Raw genomic sequence first — 14,685 nt, forward strand, 5'->3', positions numbered from 1 at the left:
AGTTCAAGGACGCTCCCTTGTTGACCACATTTATTAGGGTCAACAAGGATTCCAGGACTGAGGCCCTCTGGGCCTGGATAGACGCCGCGAAGGATGCAATCCCAAGCCAGCAGCTGGTGAACACGGAGCATCCTTCGCTAAACAATTTAGTTTTTAAATGCGAGGGCAGAGTCCCTGTATATATTCACCCCTCCTTCTACAGGGCTTTAAAATTAATTTTCCCCCTGGACGTGGGAGGCGTGGCCAAGAATGGACTACCCTCTGCAGACTTACTGGCCGGAAGTCTTGGACAGGTCTGCAACGTCCTCATCCCCGGGGACTTCAGGCCCGTGTGGGACACTGAATAAGGTAGGTGACCATGGTTTTAAACTTGGCTACTTATAATGTGAGGGGCCTCAGATGTCGAAGCAAGGTCGCGCGCGTGCTGAGAGATCTGGTGTCCCTCAAGGTAGATATTGCCGCTATACAGGAGACCCACTTTATTTGTGACGGGAATTGTCAGGTGCTGGTGAACGATTAAAATGTTTACTCAGCATATGGCAATACCTATAGTCGTGAAATCTCCTTGCTAGTAAATCGCACCCTATCAGCATTGGTGAATGTTGTTCACACGGACGAAGATAGGCGGGCGATTGTCGTTGATGTTGCCATTAATAGCAGTGTGTTTTGGATAGTCGCAGTTTATGCACCTAATTCCGCTGTGGAGAGGGCTTCCTTCTTTCGACAGGTGGAGGGTTTTATAGATGATCCAGAGAGGGTAGTCTTAATGGGTGATTGGAATGCCATCCTTGATCCCAAGATAGATAAGGTCAGGGGGACTAGCGGGTCGGTGTGGTGTGACAGCAATCTGTCTGACCTGATGGCTTCATGCGACCTGGTCGACAGATTTCACCTGGATCATCCAGGGTGGGAGATGTGGACGTGGAATCCTAATGCGCCTTCCTATCCAAGTACTGACTTGGATCGGATGTTAGTTAGAAGAGGTGATGTAGATTTCCTATCTTGCCCCACGTTCCACTTTTTAGGACACTAGGGCCATAAACTACTTATGGCCTGCCTGTACTTGAGCTCTAGGCCTAGACTGGCCAGATACTGGAAGTTCAGCACCACCTTGTTGGAGCTGGAGGAATACTGGTTGAAGGTTATAGAGATAATCCAACGGGCATTAGTGGGGGCGGTTACCAGGAGTAAGTGGTGGGTTAGTCTTAAGGCTTGGAAGAGGTTCCCTCGAGTGGTCTTTGACAAGAGGTGGGTGCATGACGCTAGCTTGTGCATCCGACGAGGCCCCAAGTTTGAATTCGTGTTACCACCATAGGCATGGCACATGCGGTACTGGGTTCTACGGAGCCCATCCCGCTAGGTTAGACAAATAAAAAGTAAAGAGACTCTTGACTGGTGGTACAAATGAGATCCTGTCCCCCGATTGTTTGTTTTTTGGCACTAGAGAACCTTCCGAGGCTACTCTACCACTACCACCCCTATCTTTTTGTTTTATCACCCCCTGGTCAACCCCTACTTGAAGGCCACCGCCTAATATATTCCCCATTTTTGTTTTTAACAATCTATATATTTTACTCCCTACACCCCATATGAATTCTTCCCAATCCCCATTAGGGATCTCCCCGCTTGTTTTCGGTTCCCCAGAAAACAGTAGGTGATCTAACTACTTAGATTAGCTCAGGGAGGGACCTTACTAACAATGCACTAATTTTATTTTTTGTACATTTTTTCTAGATTTCCCACTCCCCAACGCGAACTGTTTTTCTTCCAAATTCAAGAACTTTTTATTTTCCAATGAATTGAACTTTTTTTCACACACACACACACACACACACACACACACACACACACACACACACACACACACACACATAAAAAAAAATGCACACGCACACACACACACACACACACACACACACACACACACACACACACACACACACATACAGAAATTGTATATATATATCCTTTTTTGCAAAAACGCTGGGGTTTTCATTAGTTAGTTTAGAGTCCACAGAGTGAATGAGGTATTGTGGTAAATGTTGCCAGTCAAGAGTAGAGCCGCCAAAGACTCCAATTTTTACTTTAGTTACAAAGACCCTGCAACACTCCCCTCCCCAGATCTTATAGGGCCTTGTGCCTAAATTTGTTTTGTCTTTTGGAGATTTTACTTTTTTAAATTTTTTAATTTTATATTGAATTTTTTTAATTGTAATTTTTTCTTTAAACGAAATAAATTAAATATGAAGATCAAAGTGTAGTATCTGTTTCAGCAGATACTGCAAGCAAAGACCATATGTGGGGGAACCCCCACATATAATACCTTGGTCAATGTAGGGGCAACCCTTCATACCAATTGTCACTATACAGCTCCCCTACTCCCCGGGGACCTGGCCCCCATATCCCCTTCACCCCTCACTTTAAAAATCGGCCTCGTACCTAATTTGCTCGGTGGGGGAGCAAATAAATACCAACCCCACATATAAGACCTTGGTCAATGTAGGGGTAACCTCTCATAACAATTGTCACTATCCAGCTCTTCTACTCCCCGGGGAGTTGGTCCCCATTTCCCCTTCACTCCTCACATTAAAAATCGGCCTTGTGCCTAATTTGCTCGGTTGGGGAGCAAATAATTACCAACCCTTCATACCAATTGTCACTATCCAGCTCCCCCACTCCCCGGGGAGCTGGTCCCCATTCCCCCTTCACTCCTCAGATTAAAAATCGGCCTTGTGCCTAATTTGCTCGGTAAGGAAGCAAATAAATACACTTTTCTTGGCCTTTTGGCCAAGATCAAAGTGTAGTATCTGTTCTTACTGCATGCTGTACTTATTGTGATATAAAGTGGGGGATCACTTTTCTATATTAATTTAATGTAAAATGATCACCCATTTACAACCAGTGGGTCTCAAAACCATTCAAGTCATTCTCCAGATCATTCAAGTTGTTTTTGAAGGATTCCAGTTATTTTTTAAGCATTCAAGTCATTCTTAAGGTCATTCAATTCATCCTTAAGTTCATTAAAGTCATTCTAAGTCATTTACTTTTTATTTATTTAAGTCATTTCAGCCCATTTTTCGGTTATTTTAGTTTATCTTTAAGAATTTCATGTCAATCCTACATTCACACATTCATTCATTACACGAGAGCACACGACTAATGGCTATCGGCCTTCTTTAAGGTAGCATATTAAGGAAAATCAATTGTACTAAATAGCTGTATGTTAGTTTAAGGTTCTAGCGAAAGAGTTTTTTAATTGTCCTATTTAACATTGTTATTTCGTCAACTCTAAATAACAATTATATTGATAATATATTTAATTAAATTTATTTGGAATTATTACTTCCGACATCGATTTCTTTTTATGAAATGAGTAGAGTTATTTCCCCTGGTGTGTTTTTTTTATACGTTCTGAAGTTCGAAAGATAAAAAAAAAAAAACTCTTCCCAAATAAATTAATTTACATTCTATCTCCATGACGTTTAATTTTATGATATATTGTGCATTTAATATAACGTAACGTAACATATATAACGTAATGTAGCATATATAATGTAATGTAACATATATAATGTAATGTAACATATATAATGTAACGTAGCATATATAATGTAATGTAACATATATAATGCAATGTAGCATATATAATGTAATGTAACATATATATAATGTAATGTAGCATATATAATGTAATGTAACATATATAATGTAACGTAGCATATATAATGTAATGTAACATATATAATGTAACGTAGCATATATAATGTAATGTAACATATATAATGTAATGTACATATATAATGTAACGTAGCATATATAATGTAATGTAACATATATAATGAAACGTAGCATATATAATGTAATGTAACATATATAATGTAACGTAGCATATATAATGTAATGTTACATATATAATGTAATGTAACATATATAATGTAATGTAGCATATACAATTAACGTAGCATATATAATGTAATGTAACATATATAATGTAATGTAGCATATATAATGTAATGTAACATATATAATGTAATGTAACATATATAATGTAATATAGCATATACAATTAACGTAGCATATATAATGTAATGTACATATATAATGTAACGTGGCATATATAATGTAATGTAACATATATAATGTAACGTAGCATATATAATGTAATGTTACATATATAATGTAATGTACATATATAATGTAACGTAGCATATATAATGTAATGTAACATATATAATGTAACGTAGCATATATAATGTAATGTTACATATATAATATAATGTAGCATATATAATCTAATGTAACATATATAATGTAATGTAACATATATAATGCAATGTAGCATATATAATGTAATGTAACATATATATAATGTAATTTAGCATATATAATGTAATGTAACATATATAATGTAACGTAGCATATATAATGTAATGTAACATATATAATGTAACGTAGCATATATAATGTAATGTAACATATATAATATAATGTACATATATAATGTAACGTAGCATATATAATGTAATGTAACATATATAATGTAACGTAGCATATATAATGTAATGTAACATATATAATGTAACGTAGCATATATAATTTAATGTTACATATATAATGTAATGTAACATATATAATGTAATATAGCATATACAATTAACGTAGCATATATAACGTAATGTACATATATAATGTAACGTGGCATATATAATGTAATGTACATATATAATGTAACGTAGCATATATAATGTAATGTAACATATATAATGTAACATAGCATATATAATGTAATGTTACATATATAATGTAATGTAGCATATATAATGTAATGTAAAATATAATGTAATGTAGCATATATAATGTAATGTTACATATATAATGTAATGTACATATATAATGTAACGTAGCATATATAATGTAATGTAACATATATAATGTAACGTAGCATATATAATGTAATGTTACATATATAATATAATGTAGCATATATAATGTAATGTAACATATATAATGTAATGTAGCATATATAATGTAATGTAACATATATAATGTAATGTAACATATATAATGCAATGTAGCATATACAATTAACGTAGCATATATAATGTAATGTAACATATATAATGTAACGTAACATATATAATGTAATGTAACATGCTGCTGCAGCCGAGATTGAACTCACTACACAAGTTTGTAGTGTAATTCAAATTTTGTCGGTAGCTGAATACTTGATGCTTCGCCTGGGTTGCCTACCATGGCTTAAAAGAGTTGCATCTACCCTCAAGAAAAAGATAGACTGCACAGTTTCTCAACCTGGTATTTTACCTCGTGGTACATACAGTGCTTCGTCTTCCCAAATGGTCACTCATATGGTACTGGCCGGGCTCAACGTTACTTAACCTCGGTGATCTGGTGAGAACCGATGTGTCAACGGGAATACATAAGCATGTGTAAAAAGTGCAGTGATATATGGAAGTGAAACCTGCCCAATGAGTGTTGAAGATATGTGTTGCATGGAGAGAAATAGAAGAAATCATATGTGAATTATACGATCGATGTGTCATGGGAGTCTTAAAGGCAGAATTAGATCTGATTATCTCAGAATTAGATCTGATTATCTGCGCATTATAGAAAGATGTAGGCATAACAGGAAACTTTGTTGGTTTGGCCACATTAAAAGAATGGATCAGCATGTTTGGGCTAACAAATGTAGAACAGTTAAGGTAGCAAGGTTATTTTATAGAGCAAAGCATAGGAGGAACCGATTTTACTTAAGAAAAAAAAAGAAATATACAATTACAACAGATTTTTTTACAAAGAAAAAAGTTATAAAGTTCACCTGTTGCCTTAGACATGAAATCCGAATTGTTTTGTGGAAAGAGGGTCATGCAATTGCAATTTGTCAAATACTCTTGAGCTTATCCTACACTATGCACTCGCACCAAAATACCGCATTCACTCCATGGGTTGGTCCTACTTAAACGATCTCCAATTCGCTTTAAAAAGATTTTATTTACTGAAAATTTCAGCAAGGGAATAGGACAACAAATGGTCAGTGGGGCTCATCCCAACCCTTTGCTAAGTGATGAACCACTCACTGTTTTCCAGCTCATCCAAAAAACAAGCAGATCGGTCTCAAAATGAGAGTGAGAGCTAAGTGGGATGTCAAAAACAACACAGATCAGCGATGAGGAAGTCAATTTCGGAAAGGTGTCTAACAAACGCCAACATGTAAAGCTACTGTTAAACTGAATATTATGAGACCCCAAATTGCTTGTCCCCAATATAGCTTGTAATTATTAAAATAAAGATTAAGTTTTATATGAACAGTAGCAGATGAAGGACCAGCAGTACGGTATATATGCATGGTATATATGTATAACTTAGTAAAAATTTACTAGCGGCCATCACGGAAAATAAGTATCAGAGACATTTAACCATGTTATGAACAGGAAAATATGCAGCAGCAGGTTAGAAAACATAGGAATCCACACTTAGATCATGTAAATCGGTCAACTACAAGCGTTTCCAAGGAAAACATCAAATTTCAGACTACCATATTGGCGGCCATCTTGGATTTTGAAATTAATGATCGGTAAGATTTGATTAGTGTCCCTTTGATAACAGTTGTGCCAAATTTAATGCTTGTATCATCATTTGCACGATTTTTCTGTTATCTGCTCCACTATTTCTTTCATAATAAAAATAAACTTTCATATGTGATTATTGAAGTGAGCTGGACACATTTACGTTCCCTTTAATCATATCATACTAGCAGGATCTGCGAATATTACAGGGAATATGAAATATATTGAATCAACAAATATGTTTTGATGAAGCTTATATTTTTCTAGTTAGCTCTAAAAGTTTTTTTTTTAACAGAAAAAAACAAACAAACAATAACACATAGCAAATATGAGTTTATTAACATTTTATGAATTGTATTTAAGATGCAGAACTGACACGAAATAGGATAAATTAATAATACTCATAGATACTCAGAGAGTAATATTGTGCTACATAGTTCAATACAAATAATAAAATGACATCGTAAGAGACAACCTTTAATTTACTCTTTCAGTCAAGCACCTCTAGGCAGACGCTATTCTTCTTTTTCTGCCCTGTTTCTTTCGAATGTTCCCATTTTTATGTAACATGCTGACTTCTTTCTTCGGCGATGAACTGCTGCACATCAGAAGTACGAGTTCCTTTCTCACACCAATGCAACAATGATCATATAATATAATAATGATATTCGAATACAAGTCTACATCAAAGGGAGGTAACTCTCATATTATTGTCCAGGTTTGGCAGATTGGGTTTTTAAGGCCAAATTTCGTGAATTTTGCCTATTTTGAAGCAGTTTCGCCTTCAAAAGTTTTATTTGCCCTTTTTCAAAGCATAACGTGCAGACTAACTAAATAATAAGCATAATATTACATAGATAGAAAGATAGATAAATAGACAGATAAATGGATTAAAAAAGATATATTTTTCAAATACGGCTTTATCATACTTGACTCCTATAATCAACAAGCCTCACTTGCTCACTGCCAAATAGTTTGTCTATTCATTAAATCCTTATCTCGTTCCTATCTGCATTTGACAAATAAGTTGATGCTATCCATGACAAGGTTGGTTAATTGCCAGGTTTAATAGATTCTAATTCCATTGCCCTAATTGTAACCTAATCTATCATTAAATTAACTGGTGACTCCCGAGGCCAAATGTGGCCACCCAAACAAGTCTATGTTATACGTTGCTCTTCAATCCTCTCTAAAATAATGTTTTTAAATATATATATATATATATTAATATGCTAGTACAGTACATCTACGTAACTACGCACGTATGTACTAGAGATGGGACGATTCCAATATTTTTCCTAATTTCGATACAATTACCGATTTTGTACTAATTTTCCTGATTCCAATACAATTCTGATTCTTTATAAATCTTTAAATATTTAACAACAGAGTTGTTACGTGTTCCCGATTAGCATAAAAACACATATTACGTATGCAAATATTTTCTCAGACATAAAAATACAATTGGGGAGGGGGGTGATTGATCGATTTTAGTTTTACTGGTAGTTTAAAATAAATAAATATTCATTATTTTATCATTACTACCAGCAGTGGAAAATTTTACTTTAAACAAAATCAAATTAAAAAGACAATTAAAAGAATCGTTTTTTAGCATCGGAAAATAGTAAAAAAAAAAAAAATTCCGACTCTGTAACTACTTACCTACGTACCTACCTACATGTGTCTAGCTCTGTATGCATGTCTTGCATGTTTTACATTAATGCTAGCACCTCATGCTTACCTCACGCTTACCTACCTACCTACCTACCTACCTACCTACGGGTGTCCAGCTTTGTATCTGTGATAGCACTGTATTCTTACTTACTTACCTGCATGTTTCATGCTAATGCGAGCACCACACGTCTACCTACCAACCTACCTACATGTGTATCTATGTAGTTTCTTACCTACCAACATACCTACTTACCTACCTACCTACGGTTGTTCAGCTCTGTATCTGTGATAGCGCCATACGTCACCTATACACCTGCGTGTGTCATGTTATGTATTTGTGATAACACCCACACTATAAACATATGATGCGACAGAGGCAACTAATAACATGTTTATGACGTCAATAAATTGGAACATTATGAAATTTTTTTTTCATTTTTAAATAAAATTAATGTATTATGTCAAGATTTCTTAGAATAATTCTATATCGTTGAAAACTTTAGATCGCCAATGCTAAAGAACGCTGAGGTTGTTCAGTGGCGATGATTTTGGAAGACCAGGTATTGTGTGTAACAATTTTTTTCAAATTTAAATTAATCTACGAATTGATCATATGCAAGAAACATATTTAAAGTAAAATGAACCAATGTTGGTTGATGTGACATAAAACATTGTAACAACTACAAGGTCACCCATGAACAGATCTGAACCCCAACCGTATTAGGGTGGCAACCCAGCTAACGACTCTGGTAAAAATCCAGGAGGAGTCTGTATCAAGATCCATTGTCTTTTCATCGTCTCTGCCTCTGTACGTGGCAAGCGAAGACACGTCAGGCGCAGAGCCACAAATCAATGTTAAAGTGATAATGTTGCTTCTGTGTTGTAGGTGTCATTTCTTTGTATATTTTGGATCAAACCTTCCTTGACTTTGTATGCAACTGCTGTGTCTTGCAGCTTTCCGTGTCGGGGATAAAAAACAAAACAAAAAAAAACTTATAGACTTCATACAAACCACATAATCTTCGTGAGCTCTGTGTCAAAGTCTGACTTGTCATCATCATCGTCATTTTCCTCCTTCTTTTCTTCATCCTCATTCTTCTCATTTTTCTCAACAACCATAACAGCAATAACGAAGTCCAACTCCTCCTCAACATGGGAGGGTTGTAGCAATGGGTATAGTGTCAAAGTTATATGGTCAAGAACTTTGTTTCCTGGAGGATTCACGTAAAACTGATTGATGTGATGCTTCACAGCTTTAGGTCCGCAGTCGAGCTAAAAGAGCTCTTGTAAAATCCGGAGTGTCTACACCCAATCCAGCAGCAGCAGCTGTTCATTTTTCCAATGCATCTCTGAGCGGTCTACAGCAAGTAAGGACGTTCGGCCATCTATTACAATACAAAGTGAGAATAACCACGTTGTGTTGACACATGTGAAACCGTCACTCAGTGTCAATAGATGATGATCTTACTCGACGATTTTGAGCAACCATTTGACCTGAGGTGAGAGTAACCCGAAATCCATCAAGAACATGAAATTCTCTAAATCTACGAGACGAACGTTGATCAAAAACAGATGATGTTGATTTCTCCATGCTCGATGCTGCTTTAAGTTCAACTGGATCAGCAACAACCACAACCACGGCAGCAGCAGCAGCAGGAGCAGCAGGAGCAGCAGCAGCAGTATATCCTCTTCCTTGTTGTGGTTGGGGGGGGAGCGACAATATGCTAGTGAAATTGATACCCGGTTTACAGGTTTATATTATATTGTACTCTAGTTGTTAGATATTGACCAGGCAACGCCGAAACGTTAGCTGAACGATTATTATTGTGATCGTTATCGATATTTGTAAACATAGAATGTCCGAAAAAAAATGTTCTTAAAGCGAAATATTTACAGATAGAATTATTTATGTTAAAATAGTTCCTAAAAATGTTAACTTTGTGGAAAAGAATGTTGGAACATAAAAAAAAAAATATGTGACGAAAGTAGATCATCCGATTTGTGTCTTCGTCACGTGTTGTTAATGACGTAACGAGATAGCTTGGTAATACACGTAATGAGTATAGTTTAGAGTCGGGAGTCACTGGAAAGTCGAACATGAAATATATCGCCTACGTGTTTTAGAAGCTGGGAGAAACATAACTTTAGCATAATGCAAAAAATTATAACATCTTGCAGCTCCGATGGGAAGTCAGGAAGAAAGTTATATCCAATATATACCTATTGTTGTTTGGTTTCCTTCGGAGGGAGATGAACTTGAATAATGAGAAGAGACGAAGACACAACGTAGAGAGGTATGTTCTTTGCCTGTGTGCTGCACAGATTTGATATTAATGAACTGTTTTATTATATGTGAAACGCCACACATGCATACAACAATAAGATAACATTATAACCACTAGACGTCACACACTGCATAAAGGACACATTACTTAAATAGACGCTGTTTATATACCGACCGACCATACAACATTGTGAAGTCGGCATCACGATTTGTTGCTTTCTTATCATCTATGTGGCAAATGAATATGTGACAAAAGTAGATCAGATGTGTCTGGTGTGGAACCACAAATTGAACCTTCCCTGGTTTCGTATCCAACTATTGAGTCTTACTCTTCTCTGTGTTTGGGATAAAAACCTGCAATCTTATAGGTTAAAAAATAATTTCGATCTTTAGAGAACTTTATGCACACCCGCAGCAGCAGCAGCAGCAACAACAACAACAACAGCAGCAGCAGCTACAACAACAACAACAACAACAACAACATAAACAGAAACTACAACAGCAAGAATAACAACAACAGCAACAAGAACATTATTATTATTATTATTATTATTATTATTATTATTATTATTATTGAGAATGTATGAAGGTCGAGTGTCATAATTTCATTCATTAGTAGGTTGGCACAGGGATGTGTGATATTTTCAAAATAACTGCACGAGAATTACATGACACGTGATTTGAAAGTTAAATTTTTGTAACGTTGTTCTGGATGACATATTTGAATTGATCCGTGAAATTTCGAAGCAAATCTGGAAAATATAAAGCTTATATTGCAGCAGATTAATTAATTTGATATTCGTACTTACTTAATGTTATTTTCTAGCAGGATCTGTATCCAGTCGTTACTCGGGAAAAATGGAGAAAGCCAAAATTATAAACCCAAGAAGCAAATTTAATGTGAAACAATCGGAAAGACACATTCACCAATGATATAGAAAAAAAATATTTTGGAAGGGAAGGGGGCACTCACTGACTTGTCTGTTTTGCCGCTGGTGTGTATGTGTATGTGCTGGATGTGTATATGTATGTGTTGGGTGTGTATGTTTATGTGCTGGGTGTGTATGTGTGTGTGCTGGGTGTGTATGTGTATGCATTGGGTGTGTATTCTTATGTGCTGGGTGTGTATGTGTATGTGATGTGTGTGTATGCGTATGTGTTGGGTATGTATGTGTATGTGCAAGGTGTGAATGTGTATGTGTTGAGTGTGTATACGTATGTGTTAGGTGTGTATGTGTTGTGTGTGTATGTGTATGTGTTGGGTGTGTATGTGTATGTGCTATGTGTGTATGTATATGTGTGTGGTGTGTATGTGTATGTGCTGGATGAGTATGTGTTGTATGTGTATGTGTATGTGTATGTGCTGGGTGTGTATGTGTATGTGTTTGGTGTGTATGTGAATGTATTGGGTGTGTATGTGTATGTGCTATGTGTGTATGTGCATGTGCTGAGTGTATATGTACATGTACTGGATGAGTATGCGTTATATGCGTATGTGTATGTGTTGGGTGTGTATGCGGGCGTGTTGGGTGTGTATGTGTTGGCCATGCATATGCATGTGTTGGGTATGTATGTGTTGAGTGTTGGGTGTGTATGTGTATGTGCTGTGTGTATATGTGAATGTACTAGGTGTGTATGTGTATGATCTTGCCCCACCTCTTGATGTTGATAGCTTCCTTTAATTTCCTCAAAAGTGAAGCATAATAGGCTCCTGTAATTGTGGTACTCTTTGCCAGGAAATCTGTCATCACTACACCGTCCTGTGAGCATGACCTTGCCAGCGGAGGTCTGCACCCTGCCCTTCTTTGGAGGTAGTGAGTCCAAATGCTTCCACTGCATTGACTGGGCTTTGGTCTCTGGATCATAGTGATGGACCCAGGTTTCATCCTGTGTAATCAGTCTTTTGAAAAATTTTGACTCATCTTCTTGGCACATCTCCAAATTCATCCTCGAGCACTCAACGTGTTCTTGCTTCTGGAATGGTGTGAGCAACCTGGGAATCCATCTGGCAGGCACCTTATGCATATGCAAATGGTCATGAATGATAGTTTCCACAGACCCTGTACTAATCTTGACATCTTGGGCTATTTGGCGAATAGTAATGCGCTGATCTTCCAAAATGGCAGCCTCAACTTGACGGACAGATGCCTCATCAATGGCAGAAGGGGGGCGACCATGTCTGGGAGCTGTTTCCACAGACTCCCGGCCATGTTTGAATTCACGATGCCAGCGTTTTACAAGGTCATATAATCGGGCATTATCACCATAAGTTTCTTTCATTTCATCAAAGTGTCCTGTGATGTGCGCCCTTTCAAATACAAAAACCGGATCACTGCTCGACATTCAACAGGCTCCATTTCACACCTGACTCAGGTCAAGCACCTGTAAAACAGAAACCACAATTAGTTCAGAGCTGTAACTTGCCACATAACCGGTAGAGATATAAATCATTGCACATGCAAAATTTTAGCTAGATCAGACAACTGGAAGTGGGTCAGGGCATTACTTATTGCACGCCCCTCGTATAGATGAATGAAACACATTCTGGTGGAATATAATTTCATAATGAAATTAATGTGAGTGGAGGGGCGAGAAACACTAATTGACAATATGATTTGCCATAGTTTATGTGCATGTGTGTGTGTGTAGAGAGGTTTGTTGTTGTATTTATTTCCTTCTCACCGTAAGCAGATGTGACACAAAAATTGGAAAATGGGGAGAGTCAAAACATCGCTCCAAAAGGAGCACTGTGGCCTATTAAATATTACCTAAATAGCCCTGTCAGCATCCCTGGTTAGTGCACCTCAGAAAGTAAGCAATAAAGTTACTCCACACAAAGACGGAAGCTAGGTCCGGAAGGATGGACCTCCTAGGACTACGCAGAACTAATGCCCCAGCCCACTAGATAAAAGTCCACTACAATGATTCTAGACTAATAGTGGAAACTTAAACATCAACTGGCATTTATGTTTTACAAAGAAGTCATCACTTATCAAGGCCCAGAGGCCACTTGGGGATAAGGATTAAAGAGTGTACAATAGTCAATGAGACAATATAGAATACAACCACAAGGCATATCGTCACTTAGACATAAGGGCCTACTATTTGGGGCCATGCCTAGGAAAGAATAACAAGATGTTGGTTTACGTTATATTTAAACTTCTGCATATCATTACAGTCAGGGAAGTAAGTAGCAGGAAGGGAATTCCAAAGTCTAACTGTTCAAGGGAAGAAACTATTAGAGTAGAAAGCTTTCTAGCATTTTGGGACCTCAACAGTGAAGGGGTGAGATTTTGTTGCTAAGCAGGTTTGTCGGGGATATGTACGTCGAGGGGGAACAAGTGCAACGAGTTCATCAGAGCACATTTCATTAAAATATTTGTAAAGATGCAACATTGCGGCGATGAGACAGGGGTTGGAGCTTAGTTGACAAAGTGAGACCTATTAGATTGAAAACTCTTTTTGGACCCTATCCAAGAGGGAGAGGCTAGTGGTAGATGCATCAGCCCAGATGTGGCGGCAATACTCGATGCATGGGCAAATGGTGGCCTTGTAGAAGTACAGGATACTCTTAGGTGTGAGTTATGTCCTCAATGGATTTGTTCCAGTTCATATTGCCTGCGAATATTAGGCCAAGGAGTTTGAAGGAAGAATTCTCAGGTAGGGTCGCTGGAAAGATGGTGGGATCCTTCTACCGCTCCAGAAGATATCTTACTACTGATGCAATTCTCTATCTATATAAAAGCCAAGTACGTCCAAGGATGGAATACTGTTGCCATATCTGGGAAGGAGCTGCTAAAAACAGCCTATCCTGCCTTGACAGAGTACAGAATAGACTTCGTGGCTTAGTGGGAGATGCCCTTTTCTCTACCCTGCAACCTCTCTCCCACAGAAGAGATGTTGCGAGCCTATCCTTGTTTTATCGTTATTTCCATGGCAGGTGCTCGTCTGAACTCCAATCTCTGGTCCCCCCTCGCCAATCTTTCACAAAAAACAACCATCTAGCTGAATCCACTGTGAAAATTTTCCCCCACTCTATATCTGTGCCTAAATCAAAACGCGGATTCCATGAACAAAGCTTCTTTCTTAGAACTGCACGCCTATGGAACTCTGTTCCGTCTGCCTGCTTCCCACCGGACTACA

At 37.3% G+C, this 14,685-nt stretch overlaps 1 pseudogene; it reads left to right on the forward strand.

The window, feature by feature from the left end:
* The first annotated feature begins 2,766 nt into the window (after window positions 1-2,766).
* On the forward strand, window positions 2,767-2,912 carry LOC145252951 (U2 spliceosomal RNA; annotated as a pseudogene).
* Window positions 2,913-14,685: the final 11,773 nt, after the last annotated feature.

This window comes from Euprymna scolopes, chromosome 29 (assembly GCF_053919585.1).
Source record: "Euprymna scolopes isolate OS-2025 chromosome 29, ASM5391958v1, whole genome shotgun sequence".
NCBI lineage: Eukaryota > Metazoa > Mollusca > Cephalopoda > Sepiida > Sepiolidae > Euprymna > Euprymna scolopes.